The 13,630-nt window shown below is 43.1% G+C and overlaps 1 long non-coding RNA gene across 4 annotated transcripts in view; it reads right to left on the bottom strand.

Annotated features, from left to right (window-relative positions):
- LOC101415847 (uncharacterized) overlaps positions 1-13,630 on the bottom strand; it is a 41,694-nt gene that overhangs the window by 19,202 nt on the left and 8,862 nt on the right. For all 4 annotated transcript variants that reach the window (XR_009186828.1, XR_009186829.1, XR_011649420.1 and 1 more), the window contains exon 3: positions 58-201. This is a non-coding gene — a long non-coding RNA (uncharacterized lncRNA). The remainder of the gene's footprint in view (positions 1-57; positions 202-13,630) is intronic.

Below are 13,630 nucleotides of genomic sequence, written 5' to 3'. Positions count from 1 at the left end.
CCTTACTTCAGACTGCTTCTTCTGCCTCTCATTCCTGCACGTCTCAGTTATACTTACCTAGGTAGGATGGCAGATGGGTTTCATCTCTTCTGTGCTGGCTCTGATCATCTGTCTAGGGTGCTGTGCTGAGAAGGATGCTGTGGACGCACTTGGGCTCAGTGGAAGAGTAGAGGAATGAGCCAGATTTTCAGCCAGCAAAATCTGCCATGGATATGAAATTGAGTGTGTGTTGTGGGGGAGAGCAGAGGCAGCACAGTTGGGAGATATTAGCAGACCTTTTTCAGAGCCAGGTCTAATGTCATCCCAACCCCCACAAAGTCATCTTTATACCTCTAGGTGAAATTTCTCCTTTTTGAACTTTCATAATCCATGGTTAGAGAACAGTTTTCTCCAAACTTTTTTATTGGTGCACTGGTTTTTTTTCTGTTTGAGAGGACGGATGGTGTCCCGCGGAGTATGGCACAAGGTAGGGATTCCAAAAATGGTGACCAAACATTGTACCCATGGCAAAGCACCATTTGTCATTCAGGAGGATGGGAGTGACTCAAGGATCCTGCCTTTACAAGCTGGGTTAACCCACAGACCTTTGCACAGAGCAGGCTCTGAGGATGGCGTTATGCATTCTCAGTCCTGAATCTATTTCCTGCATGGTTCCCTCTGGGTGACCTGCCATTTGCCAACTACTTGTGAATCTGTGACTACTGAAGCCTGAGCTCTCAGCCTCTTGTTTATTCCTTTATTCAGCAAATTATTATTGTTGCCTCCTAGGTGGCCACTTCCGGGCTCAGTGTTAGGAACAAAGGGATGGTGTACTTTCTTCAAATTCTTCAAATTCATCATTAACTTGGGTGAGGAAAAGGTGGAGGAAATCATAAACATGAGTAATAGTTACAGGGCAAAGTGACTCCCCCCCCACCCCCAGCAGCACAGGGAAAGTGCTGAGGGAGCCTGAGGGAGAACAGCACAAGCCTCCAGGGTGGAGGAAGAGGTGGACGCCACACTCACACCTACCAAATTCCTCTTCCTCTCCGCTCCTCAGCACCTCGTAATGAGGGCCCCCGATTTCCACAAGTACCAGGACAGTGCAGATGGAGCCAGGAAACATTTAAACAGCCTCAGCACATCTCTCTCCCTCCCCCATACCCGATCCCACACAGACACACAAACCTCAAGAGCTCAGCACCCATTACCTTTTACCCATTACCTACCTGGGGTCTGGATGCTAGCCACTGGACTCCCTTGAATCTCCTTTGCTGCAGTTCACGCCTGGGACTCTGGGCCCAGGTAACAACCCAGGCTCCGGAGGTACACGTGGGCCCTGGTTTTCCTGTCCCCAGGTCTGTCTGATCCTTGTGGCCACCTGTGATATCCCTAAATGATTATAGGGGCTCCAGGACTACTGGCAGGTTCCCTAAGGCTGCTCTGCCCCTCTGTCCCTCTGGGCTTCTGACCACCCAGGCACCTCCTCCCTGCCCCCGACCCGTAAACATGCTTAGGCTGCCAGACTCCTCTGCAGAGCTGTACAGCCCTGTTGGCAGGAGACTGGCTGGCTCCAGACAGCTGACTGGACGGGAACGCAGCGGATCACATTTCTTTAGCTCGTGCCAAATATTATTCAGATGTAGCTTTTCAGTCAGACACAAATTGCTCATCCAATAAACAAAGAAGGGCTAATCCCAGGACGTTTATCAAAGTGGAGAAAGACAAGAGAAAAGACAGTCACAAGAGGCCTTCGAGAGTTGGCGGGGCGAGGCTGGCCTGTGGGGATGTGGTGAGACTTTCATTCTCTCCTGAGGTTTTCCCCTTAGAAGACCTGAAACCCAGCACCGAGGCTTTGGGACTTGCTGTTATCAGGACACACAAAGCCTGCTTTGGTGCATACAGTTCCCCTGGTGAACAAGGACAAAGAAATCTGCATAGGCCAGAATGCCCTTGGGGACAGACAGACTTTGCCTCTGGGTGACAATAGTCAGGCAGGGTAGCTGGCTGCAAAGACTTTGTAAGTTGCCCCCACCAGCATGCAGGATGTCATCTTGCCTCTTTTGTATTTGTTTATGTGTTCTCAGGGGATGGTCCCTCCCAACCTGGAAATTCTCCATCTGGCTGTGTGTGCATGGCTGCTGAGAAAGCAGGCTGAGGGACCCGGTTGACCACGATGGGAGGGGAACACAGACATGGGGATCCTCTGCCCATACCAGAGAACTGGCCAAGCCACTCAACTCCTTTGTCAGCCCCTTTCCTGGTAGACCCTCTGACTGGCCCCAGGAGTGTTCCCCTTTAGGGACTCATTCCAGAACTGAGAGAAACCAGGTCCTGGTCTGAGGCTTGACCTCCGGAGCCCCACAAAAGGGAGGAAGAGATGAACCCTCTGGAGACATGGGGTCCTCGCACTGCCCTATGCCAAGTCTGTGCCGTTGCCCCTGGGATTTCCCAGAGGATGGCCCCATTGGTGGGAGGAGACAATGACTGGATTAGGGTAAAGGTATGAAAATAATTGCCAACTTTCTATAGTCTGGCACTACAACACGCTGAGGTAGATTTACTATTATCGGTGCTACTTTTCAGATGAGACACTGAGAGGTTAGATAACTTGGCCAGGTCATGATGTAAATGGAAAACTCCCCAAACTTGGGATGACATTGTCAGGGCACAATTCTCCAGCAGGTTTCCATTGAGGACTTGGGAGCTCTATAATTAGGGTGACCAACTTCCCAACTTTCTTGGTCAGAGAAGTTTCCTGGGTGTGGAACTATTTGTTTCAAAACTGGGACAATCCTTATCAAACTGGAAAGTAGTAGGTCATCCTATCTGTAACCCCAAGGGATGGGCACAGATCATTGCCAAGGACTTTGGAACCCACCTGGGGTTCAGCCAAACCTCATACCCCCAGGCTGGGGACTCAAGAGGCAACGCTGATTAGGAAGATGAGCAGACCAACTACCAGCCGGGGAACTGCTCTTCCCAGCCACTTGTGAGGGAAATGGCAGCCATAAAGCGAGAACACAGTGGCCCCTGAGGTTGCTGGGAGAGGAGGGCCTCTGGCATGGTGGGTCCTAACCCTCAGAAAGGCTGAGGGGATTCCCAGGTGAGGATGGTGAGGCCGGCAGTCAGCATGAACCTGGTGGCCTCAAAGAAGCTCTGCTCAGGGCCCAGGCCGCTTTGTAGGTGGGGAACTGGTTTCTTTTCTGGCTCCTGAAACTTCACTCCTTCCAGTAATGGCCTATTCCCCAGCCACCGGCCCCCTCTCCCGTACCTCCCCTAGGGGGCCTACGATGACCCACATTTCAGGGCCCTAGATACTCTTACACCTCTTCTTTGAATTTGTTCCCACTTGTATGACCGTATTCATTCTGTCAGTCTCTTTGGTTGTGAAGAACAAAGTTCACTGGTGCAAATATTTTAACAGATTTTAAAGATTTTAATATAAGGATTTTGGTTTCTGAAGCACAGAACACATGGGCAGAAATGTTCTTGGGTCTCAGGAAAGCTAGAACCAAGGCAAGAAAGCCTCAGGAACCTAGATAGTACTTTCCCTCTCTCCCTTCATTTCTCTATCCCCTTTTCTCAGAGGTCTGTTTCATTCTCTTCGCTTTTTTTTTTTTGGCTTTTCTGTGCATTGGAAGAAAGTGGAACGTTCACATCATCTCAATTCCAGCCACGCCCAGGCACTGACCAACTGTCCTAAAGCTCAAATGCAAATTTTTAGGAGATATAATCCGATTGGCCCAGTTTGGGTCAGATGTCCACCCTTGTTCAGTCAGCTGTGGCTGGTGGGTAAAGTCAAGCAGTATAAAAATGGCTACCAAGGCCCCACCCCAGGAGAGGCAAGTTCTTAAGAAAGGAGTTATCTTGAACCAGCTTGTCACCTCTGTTCTGTAACTATCATACATATTTCCTGGAACTGACAGATAGCTTCCCAGAGCTTATAAAATTTCTTTCGTGGCTCCCTCAGTGCTTGACTCATTCTTAGGCAATATTAGTCTCACTCTGGAATATTGTAATTTGGGTAACTGGTAAGTTATTCAACAAGCTAGTTCTTGGCCCATCACTTCTATCTCCTTCTACAGCATTCTATCACTTTCTTCTTTGCATTATGGCCTTACTAATCAAAGTGTGACCTAAAGACCCTGAGGGCTTATTATAACTAAAACAGCAGAATCCTTTCTCCCACCTGCTGAAGCAACATCTGTATTTTAACAGATCCCAGGTGATTCAAAGTACACTTAAGTTTGGGAAGCACTGGAGGGGATCCGTTCTTATCTCATCTACTTGATTAAAAGTTTTGTGGTCAGGGACTGTAATTGTTAAGCAAACCTCAATTGCACATTTTCTATTTGTAAAATACTTGCTATATTCTGCAGGAGGCAAAACTTACCAAATGCAGGTATGAGAGGATTAAAGCTCAGTGTACTGAATGAAAAGAATAAATTAATTTTACAACATCTTTTGAGCTTTAGTTTAAAATAATCCTGCAGGATGTGAAGGGAAGTTGAAAGTACATATGAAGCAAATGTGGCTGTAAGTTGCTATTTTTTTTTTAAAGCAGGATAATGGAAACACAGTAGTTAATGATACTATTCTCTCTACTTTTCTGTATTTTTGAAATTTTCCATAATAAAATTTAAAGTAAAGAATAACGGTTGAAGACATTGTAAGAGATCATGTAGTTGCTCAAAGGAAATCTGTTCTCTGGCTAAATAAAGAAATCCGAGGGCACTAAGAGAACTTCCAAAAGAGATTGCTCAATCCCTGACAGAGACTTTTGGAGGAGGAGTGCAGGAGAGAGAAGTTTTGGAACACTGGTCATGTGCAAATGACTTCCTAATTTTACAAAAGGAAGAGTGGTAGTCCATTTTTTTTTTTTTTTTTTTTTTGCTTTAAACCAACTTAAGAAAAAAGGGAGGGGGATTTATTAGTTCACATAAATGGCCAGAGCAGGGGCAATCCGATGTGGCCATACTAGGGTTCATCTTTATGTCTTGCCTCCTTGTTGGCTTAATTCTCTGGCAGGCTCTTTCTACAGGACAGCCCTCAGCAATCCAAGGCTGACAACCCTTGAGGAAAGAAAGAGCTCATTTCTTAACACTTGTAGCAGAAGTTCTGGGGGAAAAGGGGACGTAGCTCATTGGGCCTCCTTGGGCCAAGAGTGGATGTCTAAGCCAATCACTGTGGTCAGAGATGCTCCGCTCTGATTGGCCAGGCATGTTACGTGCTCTGAGGCGCCCCGCCTCCCCACCCCCCACAGCTGCCTATGGGCTCCCCTCCCCGCCCCACTCTGTCCTCCTCCACTACAATGGTACTGTTAGCCTATTCCAACCACAAAGGGGAGAAGTGGGAGTCTCTTACCTGAAAGAGTAGTGAATTTAGGGCAAACGAAAATCAACAGGTGTTCATAACAGCGAGAAAGGGTGACTCTGTAAACTACACTCTCATTCAAGAATAGATTTTTTTTTTTTTTAAGATATAAAGGAAGTGGAGGTTTCTCAGAGCAAGTCAGGACAAGGACAATCAAATTTCCGTTTCTGACAGGTCCCTGAACTGACAGATCACATAACTTCACGTGATAATCTGTTTGTTAGCAAGTTGGGTCTTCAGGAAGACATTTAACAATCTCTGTCCTGATATTATTGCGGGTAAAATGGAAAATATGGATCGGATGGTAGAGCAATTAAGAGGAAAAGAAACCTGCTAAATGAATGGAGCTAACCTTGTTATATTTATCCACTCAACATGCAACCCTTCCGCCTTCTTATTTCGGAAGAATTTTCCAGTGTATATGGTATTGGAGGGCTGCAGTGCCTTGACTCCCACTGTGAAAGCAGAAAGGGGAAGATTCTTGTTTTTTCTGCCTCCTGGCAGCTGGGGCACAAGCTTGTGAATTAGGCTCAGCCATGCCCACTGAGGACTTTGAAGTCTTAGCGTGCAGTGCTAAGATACAGGAATGGTGTGGAAACTGTGACAGTAGTAGCAGGAGCATGAACAGTGCGGAAGAGCTGGTGTTGAGTGTTAACTGGCAGTGGCGGAAATGGCAGAGCAGTGTCATAATTGTTTCTGAGTCAGAACCCCTGACAGGTACAATGACTGCATTTAAAGCCTCCAAGTAAACTGATAGGGCTGTTTCCACTGTTCCAGGACTGTGTTTTCAATCCTGTCTCCCCGCTTTTTTCTTTTTTCAATTAAAGAATTGGTAGGTTTACAGAAAAAGCATGCAGAAAATAGAGTTCCCATGTCACCCCCTCACGCATGCAGTATACCCAATTACTAACACTTCGCATTAGTGCATACCTTTGTTACAATTGATGAAACAATATTATTATAATTATACAATTAACTATTAATTATACAATTAACATTAATGTTAACAATTAACATTAGAGTTCACTGTGTTGTAGAGTCCTATGTTTTTGTTTAAAATTTTGTATTCTAGTAACCTATATACACCCTAAAATTTCCCCTTTTAATCATATTCAAACATGTAATTCAGAGTTGTTAATTACATTCAAATATTGTGCTGCTACCACCACCATCCACTTACCAAATTTTTTCATCACCCAGACAGAAACTCTGTACCAAGTAAGCATTAACTCCCCATTCCTCACCTTCACCCCAGCCCCTGGTAAGCTGTTTTCTAGTTTCTGACTGTGAATTTGCTTATTCTAATTATTTCATATCAGTGAGATCAGACAATATTTATCATTTTGTGTTGGACTTATTTCACTCAACACAATGTCTTCAAGGTAATCCATGTATCAGAACTTCATTACTTTTTATGGCTGACTAATATTCTATTGTATGCCTATACCATGCTTTGTTTATCCATTCATCTGTTGATGGACACGTAGGTTGCTTCTGTCTTTTGGCAATTGTGAATAATGCTGTTATGAACGTCAGTGTGCAAATATCTGTTTGAGTCCCTGCTTTCAGTTCTTTTGGGTAGATACCTAGAAGTGGGATTGCTGGGTCATATGGTAATTCTGCACTTAACTTTCTGAGGAACTGCCAAACAATTTTCCACAGTGGCTGCACCATTTTACATTCCCACCAACAATAAACAGGTGTTCCTATTTCTCTACAGCTTCTCCGACACTTCTCATTTTCTGTATTTTTAATAATAACCATTCTAGTGGGCAAGAAATGATCTGATTGTGGGTTTGATTTACATTCACTTAATGGCTAAAGATGTTGAGGATCTTTTCATGTGCTTTTCGGCCATTTGTATATTTTCTTCGTAAAAATGTTTATTCAAGTCATTTGCCTGTTTTTAAATTGGATTATTGGTCTTTTGGTTGTTGAGTTGTAGGATATCTTTATATATTCTGGATATTAAACCCTTATCAGATATGTGGTTTCCAAATATTTTCTCCCATTGTTTAGGTTGTCATTTTACTTTCATGCTGAAGTCCTTCGATGAACAAAGGTTTTAATTTTAATGAAGTTCCATTTATCTCTTTTATCTCTTGTTGCTTATACTTTTGGCATAAAGTCTGAGAAACCATTGCTTGACACAGGTCCTGAAGATGTCTCCCTATATTTTCTTCTTGGAGTTTTATAATTTTGGTTCTTATATTTAGGTCTTTAATCTATTTTGAGTTACGCTTTGTATATAGTGTGAGATAGGGGTCCATCTTCATTCTTTTGCTTATGGCTGTCTGGTTTACCGAGAACCATGTGCTGAAAAAACTGTTCTTTCCTTCACTTAGTGGACTTGGCACCCTTGCCAAAAAAATTAATTGGGGGAGCAGATGTGGCTCAAGTGGTTGAGTGCCTGCTTCCCATATACGAGGTCCTGGGTTCAATCCCTGGTCCTTGGTACCTCAAAAAAAAAAAAAATTTAATTGGGCATATATCTGAGGGTTATTTCTGGAATCTCAATTTGATTACATTGGTCTGTATATTTGTCTTTGTGCCAGTACTATGTTTTGGTTATTGTAGGTTTGTAATAAGTTTTAAAATCAGGACATATGAGTCTTCCAACGTTGTTCTTCTTTTTCAAGATGGTTTGGCTTGGGAAACGGACTTGGCCCAGTGGTTAGGGCATCTGTCTACCACATGGGAGGTCCACGGTTCAAACCCCGGGCCTCCTTGACCCATGTGGAGCTGGCCAGGCGCAGCGCTGATGCGCGCAAGGAGTGCCCTGCCATGCAGGGGTGTCTCCTGCGTAAGGGAGCCCCACGCACAAGGAGTGTGCCCCGTAAGGAGAGCCTCCCAGCGTGAAAGAAAGTGCAGGCTGCCCAGGAATGGTGCTGCACACACGGAGAGCTGACACAACAAGATGACACAACAAAAAGAAACACAGATGCCCGTGCCGCTGACAACAACAGAAGTGGACAAAGAAACAAGTTGCAGCAAATAGACACAGAGAACAGACAACCGAAGTCTGGGGGGGGGGAGGGGGAGAGGGGAGAGAAGTAGATAAATAAATACATCTTTAAAAAAAAAAAAGATGGTTTGGCTATTCAGGGCCCCTTACCCTTCCATATTAATTTGATGATCGGCTTGTATATTTCTTCAAAGAATGCTGTTGAAATTTTGATTGGGATTGCATTGAATCTGTAAATTTCCTTGGATAGAATTAACATCTTTTTTTTTTTAAGATTTATTTTTTATTTATTTCTGTCTGCCCCCCCCCCCCCAGTTGTTTGCTCTCTGTGTCCATTCTCTGTGTGTTCCTCTGTGTCCGCTTGTATTCTTGTCAGTAGCACTGTGAATCTGTGTCTCTTTTGTTTAGTCTCTTGCTGCATCAGCTCTCCTTGTGTGCAGTGCCATTCCTGGGCAGGCTGCACTTTTCCACGTTGGGTGGCTTTCCATACCGGGCTTACTCCTTGCTTGTGGAGCTCCCCTATGTGGGGGACACCCCTGCGTGGCATGGCATTCCTTACGTGCATCAGCACTGTGTGTGGGCCACACGCATAGGTCAGGAGGCCCTGGGTTTGAACCCTGGACCTCCCATGTAGTAGGCGGACGCTCTATCGTTTGAGCCAAATCCATTTCCCAGAATTAACATCTTAACAATATTAGCAATATTCCATGGACATGGAATGTCCTTCCATTTATTTAGGTCTTTATTTTCTTTTAACAATGCTTTATAGTTTTAGTTTTCTGTGTATAAATCCTTTACATCCTTGGTTAAGTTTATTCCTAGATATTTGATTTTTTTGTTGCTATAGTGAATGGAATTTTTTCTTGATTTCCCTCCATATTGTTCATTACTGGTATAGAAACACTACTGATTTTCGGGTATTGATCTTGTGTCCCACCACTTCACTGAATTCATTTTACTAGCTTTAGTAGCTTTGCTATGGATTTTCAGGATTTTCTATGAATATGATATGTCATTTGCAAATGGGGGAAATTGCTACTTCTTCCTTTCAAATTTTTCCTTTTTTTTTGGCCAAATTGCTCTGGCTAGAACTTTCAGAATAATATTGAATAACAGTGGTGCCAGTGGGCATTCTTGTCTTATCCCTGACCTTAAGGGGAAAGCTTTCAATCTTTCAACATTGAGTATGACATTTGCAGTAGATTTTTTGTTTATAACCTTTATCGCGTTGAGGAACTTTCCTTCTACTCCTACTTTTTAAGTGTTTATTTTTAAAATTTTATCGAGAAGTGGTGCAGATTTTGTCAAATGACCTTTTTGTGTCAATTGAGATGATCATGTGGTGTTTTTTCTTTTTTTCTTTTTCCTATTAATGTGGTGTGTGACATTAATTGATTTTCTTATGTTGAGTCACCCTTGCATACCTGGGATAAATCTCACTTGATCATGGTATATAATTATTTTAATGTGCTATTGGATTACATTTGCTAGTGTTTTGTTGAAGATATTTACATCTATATTCATAAGGGATATTGGTCTATAATTTTCTTTTCTTGTGTCATCTTTATCTGCCTTTGGTATTAGGGTGATGTTAGCTTCATAAAATGAGTTACAGAGGGTTGCCTTCTCTTCAGTTATTTGGAAGAATTTGAGCAGGATTGGTATTAATTCTTCTTGGAATGTAAACTCCATCAGTGAAGCCATCTGGTTCTGGGCTTTTATTTGTTTGGAGGTTTCTGATTACTGTCAATCCTGTCTTCCTGTCTTTTAATTTGATATGAATGTCAAAAAGTGAATATCATATTAGCAGTCAGTGATGAAAATATTATATTTGGAACTCTGGAGGCAATGGTCCTGTTCTCTTCTGTTGGTCAGACTCTAGCTGGAGTGCTGGAATCAATTCTGGAAATTACTCTTTTATGAAGGATATAGACAGACTGGAGCCTACTCAAAGAAAAATGCCTAGGACTGGGAAGGAACTAACCCATGAAACATGAAAAACAGAAATGGGAAGTATCAGTCTGCCTAGAGAGGAGTATCTTCAGGGAGAGGGCACATGACTGATCTCTTTCTGTAACTGAAAGACCATCAGGTGGAAGAAGAATTCAGTTTATTCTCCGTGACTCCTGGCATCACTGGTGGATGCTACAGGGATGGGTTTGAGCTTAATCTAAGAAGGGTTTGATAGTCAGGTTAGTGATATCCACAGTAGAGCAGGCTGCTTCACAATATAAGGAGTGCTCCATCTCTGGACTTGTGCACACAAGGCTGGATGAATTCTCAGAGGGTAAATTGTATGTGCAGGGGATGGTTTGGGGAGAGGCAGGAAATCCCTCTTTGGATGAAATGGAGTTGACATCCTTCTAGATACTTTCCAATTCTGAAATTTGACCAGTATGCAAGACAATTTTTGAAGGGCTGGATGGAAACTGGAGGAAGGGAGACCAGAGGTGATATAAATTGTGAGCTGTTCTGGAGCTCAATTCCTAGCCTCTATCCCAACTTCAGCAAAGAATTGTATGAGGGTTGCCTTATTTCCAATTCTCACCAGTCTCTGTAGCCAATCCTTTTGCCATTTGGCTTTGCAGTTCCTCCCACTAGTGGCAGAATATATGTTCCTGCCCCACTGATGTAGGGTTATCCATGTGCCTTGCTTTCCTCACAGAATGTAGGTAGAAGTGACCATTTGAAACATAGGCATCAGGGTTTTTTTGCTCACCATCTTGTGCTTTTGCCACCACCATGTTAAAAACATCACTTGGTAATCTCTGATCACAGAATGAGAGACACATAGAGTTGACCCACTTAACCAACCTACAGATCTACAGCCTGCTGTAGAGCTGCCCCAACCAACCCCTAGGTATGTGAGTGAGAAAGAAATGTTTCAGTGTTGTATGGTGCTTAGATTTGGTGGTTATTTGTTATGCAACAATATTATAGTAAGAACTAACACATACAAATGGAATATTCCAACAGACTTTCAAATACAGCATCAAAGGCAGTTCCTGGGCTTTTGCTGGCCTTTCTGGGATCTGAGAAAGCAGTACTTCTGGCTGAATAGATTGTGGGCTTATACTGTCCTGGATATAGAAGTTGCTGGACATGGATGACCAAGGTCACTGGGTGAGACCTAGACCCAGTGCTGGTAGTACTCTGGGAGTAGGGGAAAGGGATGAGGGGAGAAAGTAGGCTTCATTTCAGGTCCTGGAAGAAAATCCAGCTGGGCACTCAGAAAAAAGTGTGGATGGGGATAGCATTTATTTGTGTTGTGATGAAGAAAAGATGGCCACAAATCTATACCTCTCCTCAAGGGGTGGAGTCCGTTCCTACTCCACTGTAAGCTGGGCTGGCCCTGTGCCTTGTGATGACCAAGAGAATGTGTTAGATGTGTCACTGTATAAGGTCCAAGACTTAGTCTCATAAGATCTTCAGCTCCTTCTTATGTATTTGAAATGCTGCATCTTAGAACCCAGCTGCCATGCTGGGAGGAAACCCAAGTAGCCATGTGGAAAGGCTCACATGGAGGAGAACTGAAACCCCTGACTGATAGCTCCAGTTGAGCTCTCACTTGGCAACCGGCACCAATGTTCAGCCATGTGAGAGAGGCTATTTGTCACTTCCAGATAGTCTGTCACCTCAGTCAATACTACACAAAGCAGAAAAGCTACCTAGTTAATGCACAGAATTGTAAGAAATAATAAATTGTTGCTGTTTCAAGAGATGAATTTTTTGAGCCATATTTGTTTTTAGCTTGATTTGTCATTTATTTGTTTATTTTAACAAATAATTTTTACTGATATGTATTAATAAAGCATACAATTCATACAATCAATGGTATTTGGTATAATCACCTAGTTGATCACTTCAATCATCATTACAGCATTTTCATTATTTCAATGATAATAATAATAAACAAAAAGCAAACTAACAAGAAAATTCTTTACCCCTTGATCTCTCATGTCAAGAAATGAATTTTTGAAGCTTTTTTTTTTTTTGTCTAGCAATAGATCAAAAGTTGGCAAACTTGTTCTGTAAAGGATCAGAGAGTGACTATTTTAGGCTTAGTAGGCTACATGGTCACTATTGCAACTACTCAACTCTTTGTTGTAGTGCAAAAGCAGCCATCAACAGTTTGTAAACAAATAAGCATGGTTATGTTCTTTTATTTACAAAAACAGATGGTAAGTCAGATCTGGCCCATGGCACATGATTTACTGACCCCTGCAATAGATAATTTTTTAAAAAAAGATTTATTTATTTCTCTCCCCTCCCCGCTCCCCCTGTTGTCTGCTCTCTGTGTCCATTCCCTGTGTATTCTGTGTCCACCTGCATTCTTCTCAGGCAGCACCAAGAATCTGTGTCTCATTTGTTGCGTCATCTTGCTGCATCAGCTCTCCGTGTGCGGCACCACTCCTGGGCGGGCTGCACTTTCGTGTGGGGCAGCTCTCCTTGCGCTTGGGCACTCCTGTGTGGGATGGCACTCCTTGCACACAGCAGCACTGCACATGGGCCAGCTCACCACACGGGCTAGGAGGCCCTGGGTATCGAACCCTGGACCTCCTATATGGTAGGCAGAAGCTCTATCAGTTGAGCCACATCCGCTACCTGTGCAATAGATAATCAAAATAGAAACTGGTATCTGGAAGTGAGTTGCTTTCATAGTGAAAACCTAAAACATGTGACATTGACTTTGGGACTAGTAAACTTTCAGGGTCCTGAGAGGTGGTGAGGAGGCTGGAAATGCAGTAAGGAAATAGTTACTAGAGGTTGTTGGGGACCTAACTTATGTACTGGCAACATACTGTAACATAGATAAGATAAAATGCATCAAATGAACTTGTGGCTTTGCTATAGCGTTTTCCAGGAATGTTGAAAGTTCTAAGCAGCTTCCTTTAGCTCTACTATGAAAAAGTACAGGAAGAAGGAACTTATTTGTTTTCAAGTTGAACTACAGTGAAACTATAAAAGGCCCTGGACAGTCTCTTCAGCCAGCAAAAGATTCTCAAAGTAAATTAAAACTTGGAGGGAATTATTAATTTCAGGACATTCAGAAAAATGTGGCCTCAGGATCAAGGATGTGGCTATAAGACTCTTTAAGACCTCAGAAAAATTTAAAGCAGTGGCTCCTAGGTCACTCACTTAGTCAAAAGTGCTTCAAAGAATATTAGGGGTTTTACCCATAACACCCCAACATATAGTTCAAAGTAGGGAGGGACTTCACCATCAAAATCAGGAATTTAACATTAATCCATTACTATCATCTAATTCTTAGTCACCGTTCAAGTTTCACCAGTTGACCCAATAATAGCC

The sequence above is a fragment of the Dasypus novemcinctus genome, chromosome 8 (genome assembly GCF_030445035.2).
Source record: "Dasypus novemcinctus isolate mDasNov1 chromosome 8, mDasNov1.1.hap2, whole genome shotgun sequence".
Classification (NCBI taxonomy): Eukaryota; Metazoa; Chordata; class Mammalia; order Cingulata; family Dasypodidae; genus Dasypus; species Dasypus novemcinctus.
Note: the sequence above shows the minus strand (reverse complement) of the source record. Positions and strands in the feature narration are given on the sequence as shown.